The sequence below is a fragment of the Gracilinanus agilis genome, chromosome 5, assembly GCF_016433145.1.
Source record: "Gracilinanus agilis isolate LMUSP501 chromosome 5, AgileGrace, whole genome shotgun sequence".
Classification (NCBI taxonomy): Eukaryota; Metazoa; Chordata; class Mammalia; order Didelphimorphia; family Didelphidae; genus Gracilinanus; species Gracilinanus agilis.
Window position 1 is genome coordinate 117,011,026 of NC_058134.1, and position 7,867 is coordinate 117,018,892.

Sequence of the window (7,867 nt, forward strand, 5' to 3'; positions counted from 1 at the left end):
AAGAAAGAAAGAAAGAAAGAAAGAAAGAAAGAAAGAGAAAGAAAGAAAGAAAGAAAGAAAGAAAGAAAGAAGAAAAGAGAGAGAGAGAGGGAGGGAGGGAGGAAGGAAGGAAGGAAGGAAGGAAGGAAGGAAGGAAGGAAGGAAGGAAGGAAGAAAGAATAATCAGGTGTTTAAGTCATGTTTTAAGATTTACAAAGTAGTTGATATTTACTACCTCTCTTGATCTTCACAAAAACCCTGTCAGGTAGGTAAGGAGAGTATCATGATTCCCATTCTATAGATAAGAAAACCGAGGCTCAGAGAAGTAAACTGACTTGCCTAAGGTGACACAGCTAGTTGATATCAGAACCAGGATTCAAACTCTGGTCTTCTGACTCCAGGTCTGACCCATTTTCCACCACACAACTCTGTCTTCCGGGGTGATTTGAGGATGGCAATTGTATATAATAACATATGAATTGTACTCATAAGGGAGATGCAGGGGGATGCAGGTCAAAGGTTTCTAGTACTCTACCTTGCAGTGTTTCTAAATGTTTCTTTGACCCTTGTGGAAGTTTCAAGGGAATCCTCATGACCCTGGCACTAGTAGTTCCAGGGCAGGACAAGACAATAAGGAACGTACACCACTCTTTATACCAAGAGAGGCTGAGGGAATCCCCACTGTGTGTGGCTGGGGAGACAGGGGCAAGAAAGGGCTACTGGGGGGGGGGCAGCTGGGTAGCTCAGTGGATTGAGAGTCAGGCCGAGAGACAGGAGGTCCTAGGTTCGAATCTGACCTCAGACACTTCCCAGCTGTGTAACCCTGGGCAAGTCTCCTTGACCCCCATTGCCCACCCTTACCACTCTTCCACCAAGGAGCCAATACAAAGAAGTTAAGGGTTTAAAAAAAAAAAGAAAAGAAAGGGCTACTGGGGGAAAAATCATCTTGACTTGTGAGCTTTGTGCCAACCAGGTGTGCCTATAGGCCCAAGAGGAGAAAGAAAGATGTGTGGATTATGGCCAGACATGAACTGATTCCGAATAAGGCAGAGCTGAAAACCAACATAAACAGTGGCTACAATAATGTAGAATGGGAAAGAATAACAAACCAAAAAATGAAAAATGAATGTTGTAAAATTACAAATAAAAAAATTGCCTCCCTCCAAAAAAAGAAATATGAAAAGACAGACATCTCCCCTGCCCAATCCTTTGTGGAGACGGGGGTCCTTTGATGTGGAATATTACATAAATTATCAAGGAGTTTAAAAAATGTGTGTATCAGATCTGCTGGGGGAGGGGAGTTCCTTTTTCTTTTTTTTCTTTTACATTTTTTTTGTTACATGGGACAGCTCTCTGGGAAGGGAGAAGGTAGGAGGGATACAGGGGAAATTTTAGGCAATGTAAAGACAAAAGATGACAATAAAAATGTAATTGAAGAAATGTGTTGACTAGTCCTAGGCATATTTTGCCAAGGCAGTCTAAAAAAGACTGCAATACTCCTTCTGAGAGAGAAGCCCCAGTACGGAAAGGTCATTCCAGCAGATGTCAGAAGCTCAGGAGATAAGAAACCCAGCAACGTTGAGGAGAAACAAGTGACAACTTCAGAAGTTGGGAGAATGGCCCCTGTGGAAGCAAAGTGGAACTTTAATGAAGTAATAGCCAACTACTAGAAGTGAGAGCCAAGAGATATATGCCAAGGGAATGCAATCCAACAATTGTCTGGATAATGTTCCCTCTCTCCCTGGTGGCAGAGGCAGCTATAGCTAGTCAAGTGTATTCTTTTGTGTGCTGAGAATTTTTCTTTATTATTTACTTTGCTATTCTGTCCTGATCAAAGGCTTTGTTATTTAATTTGCCATTCTAGGTCTGTTGGTAGAGAATTCACTGGATTGGAGGCTAAAGCTACATTTCATTTAACTGATTATCTATTACCACCACCACCACCAAAATAAACACAAAACTCCTCATTGAAGCTGTTCTGTGATGTCTCCCAAATGGAGAAGAGAAGCGATGTATTTCTTTTAACTTACTTATGGTGGTTTGGGATGAGGAAGAACAGAAAGCCTTCTAAGAGGTACAGAAGTTGAGGAACTAGATAAAAAAGATTCAGAGGAAGTAAAGTAAGGGAGGATTTGGATAAAGGGCCACAAGCAACTCTGATCCATAGCCTCCCATAAACTGTCTTAGAGTATTCTTCCAAAATGCAGAGGGCCTCCCTTTTATTCTCCTGATATCAGAGGGATACTGAGAAAGCACCTTGTTTCCTTTGGTTATCCGTCAATCTCATTACATGGCAAACCCATTTCTTTTTTTTTTTTTCTCATCACTCATTTCTCTGAGAATCCTACTTCCTTCAAGGTTCAAGTCAGATGCCACCTTCTTTACAGGACCTACTGTGTAGCCTGCATTTGTAAGTGCTCTCCCACTTGCCATTCTTTGAACTGATTCCAGACTTCTATCTTGATGCCTTGATATAGCTCCCTCAGAACAGAGTTTATCTCCTCTTCTCCATCTTTATTTGTTGAAATCTTGCCCTTTTGTTAAGACTCAGCTCATGTCCTCTTTGCTTCTAAGAAGTCTTTCCTGTTCCTCTTAGTCAGAAATGATCCCTCCCTCCTTACTATTTGCCTATCGCTTTGTATATCATTTTCTTCTAATTCATATAATAGTTATGTGTATATAAATCTGTCAACCATGAAGCATTTATTGAATGCCAACTATATGCCAACCACTGTGCTATATGCTGGAGACATAAATTCAAAAGCAAGATCATCCCTGACTTCAAGAAGCAAAACAACATAAAGCAAAATGTTCACAGATAAGTGAAGACTAGGGACAACATTATTTTCAGAGAATCTCCTTCTTGACTTTCTAAAAGTGCAAAAACGAAAGAATTCAAAAGACAGATAATGACTGAGTTGACTATGACTCTGCCCTTCCTCCTTCCCAGAACCTTGGGGCTAAAGTTAAAAAGGACAACCAAACCTAAAGAACCAGAGGTCCTTCCCAGACACCCTAGCCTCTGACTATTGCATTTGTTGCATGCTTCTGTGAACTCAATAAACCTAGCTGTGGCTCCCCCTTTCCAAAAAATCCATTTAATCAGTCCCTTTTCCGTGGTTCAGTGGAAGTCCTAGTGTTACAGTTCTATGTGGCTTCCCAGCTCATAATCTATCTGCCTCAATTAAAGACTAGTTGTTATTATGACTTTGGTGGTTGTATTTTTTTTAGGTTGACACTAGATATATGCAAAATGAAGACAAAGTCATTTTGGCAGACCCCTATAGCAAGGAGGAGCAAGATGAACAAGAAGGATAATTAGGAAAGGCCTCTCTAAGATGTTAATGCTTTGGGGGAAGCTGGGTAGCTCAGTGAATTGAGAGCCAGGCCTAGAGACAGGAGGTCCTAGGTTCAAATCTGTCCTCAGACACTTCCCAGCTGTGTGACCCTGGGCAAGTCACTTGACCCCCATTGCCTACCCTTACCACTCTTCTGCCTTGGAGCCAATACACAGTATTGACTCCAGGACAGAAGGTAAGGGTTAAAAAAAAAAAAAAAAGAAGTTAATGCTTTACCTGAACTTTGAAAGCAAACAAGGGTTCTAAGAGGTAGGAAGCAAGAAGACAGAATATTCAGGGAATTGATCTACCCGATTAAATTGCAAGTTCTTTGAGAGCAGAGATCGTGTCTTGCTTATTTTTGTGCTTTGTCCTTGTCCTTGTCAGTCACTTATTAAATGTTTAATTTCACTGAACTAATGACATGTCAGGCCAAGGGCCCATTGAGAACAGAGATGGAATTGGACTCCACTACCTCTGCCTCCTCATCCTTATGCTTTGTTAAACCCTCCAAAGAAACCATAATAGAGTTCAGCAGGGATGGGAAGAGATGAATCAAGGTATTGGTCTAAGGCAATAGTTCTCAAAAATTTGATCTCAGAAGCCCTATGGACTCTTTTTTTTTAATCCTTACCTTCCATATTAGAATCAATACTATGTATTAAGGAAGAAGAGCATATAAGGGCTAGGCAAAGGAGGTTAAATGACTTACCCACGGTCACACAGCTAGGAAGTATCTGAGGCCAGATTTGAACCCAGGACAGGCATGGCTCTTTATCCACTGAGCCACCTAGTTGCTCCCTCTATATACTCTTCAAAATTATTAAGGATCCCTTTACACTAAAAAAAAAAAATTCATCCCAAAGAGTTTTATATGGGTTATATTTCTTGATATTTTCCATATTAGAAATTAAAATGGATAATATGTTAAAATATGTACTCATTAACTCATTGCAAATAATAATAAACCCGTTACATGTTAATAGTAATTACATGTTTTTAATGAAAAATAGCTATTTACCAAAACAAGAAAAATTCAGTGAGAAGAGAAGCATTGCTTCACATATTGTTGTAAATCTCTTCAATGTCTAGCTTAATAGAAGACAGCTAGACTCCTATCTGCTTCTCTTAATATGTTGTGATATGTTGTGTTGTGTGAAGCATATGAAGTAAATCTGTTCTAACAGATATGCTGATGAAAAAGGGAATGTTTCAGTAAGCAAAAAATATCTTAGTTTTATTATTAAAATAGTTTTGACCTTGAAGATTACCCAGAAGGATCTTGGAACCCCTACAGGTGCTCCAAGCATACTTTGAGAATCTGATTTAAGGAATGATAAATGGGGATGGAGTGTTGGGGTGGGGAGGGTAGCAATGAGTGTGTTCATTTTGGCTACAGAATCATTGAAAATATCTTCCTACTACAATATCTTCAGAGTGATGAGAACTCTTTAAGTGCAGTGAATATGGATGTCTTTCAGTCCCTAGGAAGAGACTGATGATTTCTCTGCTTTCCAGCAACAGTCACCATCTATCTGGCCAAATGCACAGCAACTCCCCAGCTGTTCCTTGAATATTATCCTTATAGTGCCTAGAATATAGTACTAGCAAGCAGTTGAAGCATGAAAACATGTAACTGTTCTGCATCCCAATGCAGTGACGATTTGGAGATGGAGCAGGGATAGACATGGGAATCCTTAGATTAAGATATTTTCCTCTGTCAAAAGTATCTCTTGATTTCAGCTTCTTTCTTCTTCTCTCATTACCCACCAGAACTCTACTAGCAAACAAATGTATGGATATGTATGTACAAGAAGGATCTATTCTATGGGAGATAGTAGTTTCAGATATGAGATTGTAACAATTGATTATCACTCATCTGACTTAGTAGGTAAGTCCTAAGGAGTTGTTTGAGAGACATAGTGATTAGGGGGTTTACCCAGGCAATTAGGAATTATGCCCAAAGGGTTTTAAAAGATTGCATGCCTTTTGATTCAGCTATACCACTACTGGGTTTGTAACCCAAAGAGATAAAAAAAAAAAGTTTCTACAAAAATATTTATAGCTATGCTTTTTGTGGTGGCAAAAAAAAAGGAAAACAAAAGGGTATTGGGGAATGGTTGAACAAATTGTCATATCTATTGGTGATATTGTGCTAAAAGGAATAATGAACTGGAGGAATTCCATGTGAACTGGAATAACCTCTAGGAATTGATGCAGAGTGAAAGGAGCAGAACCAGGAGAACCTTATACACAGAGACAGATACACTGTGGCACAAATGAATGTAATGGACGTTTTGCATTGCAGCAATGCAATGATCCAAGACTTTTCTGAGGAACCTATGAGAAAGAACACCATCCACATCCAGAGAAAGAACTGTGGGAGCAGAAACACAGAAGAAAAACAACTGCTTGATCACATGGGTCAATGGGGATATGATTAGGGATGTAGACTCTAAACCAGTAGTTCCCAAACTATTTTGGCCTACCGCCCTCTTTCCAGAAAAAAATATTACTTAGCCCCCTGGAAATTAATTTTCTTTAATTTTAATAGCAATTAATAGGAAAGATAAGTGCACCTGTGGCTATCACCACTCTCCTGAATCACTGCAGCACCCACCAGAGGGCAGTAGTGCCCATTTTACGAATCACTGCTCTAAATGATCACCCTAGTGCAAATATCAATAATATGGAAATAGGTCTTGATCAATGGCACATGTAAAACCCAGTGGAGTTGCTCATTGACTATGGGAGGGGGGAAGGGGAGGGAAGGGAAAGAACATGAATTATGTAACCATGGAAAATTGTTCTTAATTAATTAATAAAAAATAAAATATAAATATAAAAAAAGATCAAGAATAATCCCATGGAACTTTTGAGGAAAATGCTATTCACAGCTAGAAAAAGAACTATAGGAATGGAAATGCAGAAGAAAAACATATGATTTATCACTTGGTTATATGAGTATATGATTTGAGGTTAAGGTTTTTAAAAGATTATTACAAATATGAATAATATAGAAATAGGTTTTGAGGAATAAGACACATGTAAACCAGTGGACTTGCTTGTCAGCTCCATGAGTAGGGAGGGGAAAAGAGAGGGAGAGAACATGAATCATGTAACCATGAAAAAATATTCTTTAAAAAACAAATAAAATAAAGTGAGGGAAAAAATTAACCTATCTTTAAAAAAAAGGAGGAGGTTGGCCAGGGTCAAATAGAGAGTTGTAATTTGAAACCAGCTCTTTTAGATTCTATGGCCATAACTTTTATCTGTTATACTAAAGCTGCTTCTATATGTGCTTTTGCACAAACATACATATGTACTTTTTGTAGTTGCCAAATTATCAACAAATTCGATTTTATATAAGGAATTCTGAATGAAATCTGCATTTAGAAAAACACCTAGGTTACTTTTACTGTACCATAATATCCTCTCTCTCCCACTCCCCTACCACCAAAAAACAAACAAACCAACCAGCAACCCGCCTAGTGAAAGTAGAACAAAGTCTTGAAGAGATCATGACTTCAGGACCACTACCACAGCAGAGTGGTCCATTTATGGGAAGTGAGAACTGGCTGTAATGAGATCTTATATTCTTTACACTTTTGAGTCAATTGCATTACTCTAAATATATGGTCTTGTATATAATATCATTTACAAGAGCTTGTTTTTCCCTTCTTATATAGTCATCAAGGATGTCCTGTTTTTGTGTAAATCATTCTCATAAAAATTCTGTAAAATGGGAAAACAGGCATATTATAGTAAGGAAATTAGGATATTGATTAAGATATTAATTAAAATAAGATATTTGATAAAGAGATCTCTGAGGGCACAAGCAAGGTAGAGATCAGTGTGTGAGACTAGAACTTGGAAGGAAGAACACAGAAAAAGTTCTGTTAGTTGGTGAGGTCCTCTCATTGAGACACTGACTGACTAGAACTCTCACTGACTGAGTGACTCACTCACTGGTCTTCTGTTAGTGAGCTTGCTCTTTCTGGCTGCTGTTGGAGACAGGTATCTACGACTTTACTCTTGGTTGTTGAAAGAGAAGAGAGAACTCTGAATCACATCTGAAGAGAGCTTCTACTTTACTGATCAAGAGAAGTCATATCTACTAAGAAGCTGGTAGATCTGCTTTGCTGGATTACAGTTTCGGAGAAGGAGAAAGATTGAAGCTATTTGTCTGGTCTCTGGGCAATGCCAGGGTTACCGGATTGACAATTAGCAGCCGTCACCTTGATTGACTGCATTTATATGTATTTGGAGAATCTCTTTATCAAATTAAGTTAATTGAATAAGGATTTTAGGTAGATTTATAGTCACATAGCTTTTGGGGTTCTTAGCAAGTTTTAGTGTAGCCAGAAGAACAGAAGATTCCACTTCGAGGTGGATTTAGCAGGTGGGTTGAGATAGTTTCTTGTTAGTGTTAAGATTTCCTTGTTATTAATCCTTATTTTTATATTATAAAACATAAATATATGTGTGTGTGTGTGTGTGTATATATATATATATATATATATATATATATATATATATATATATATATA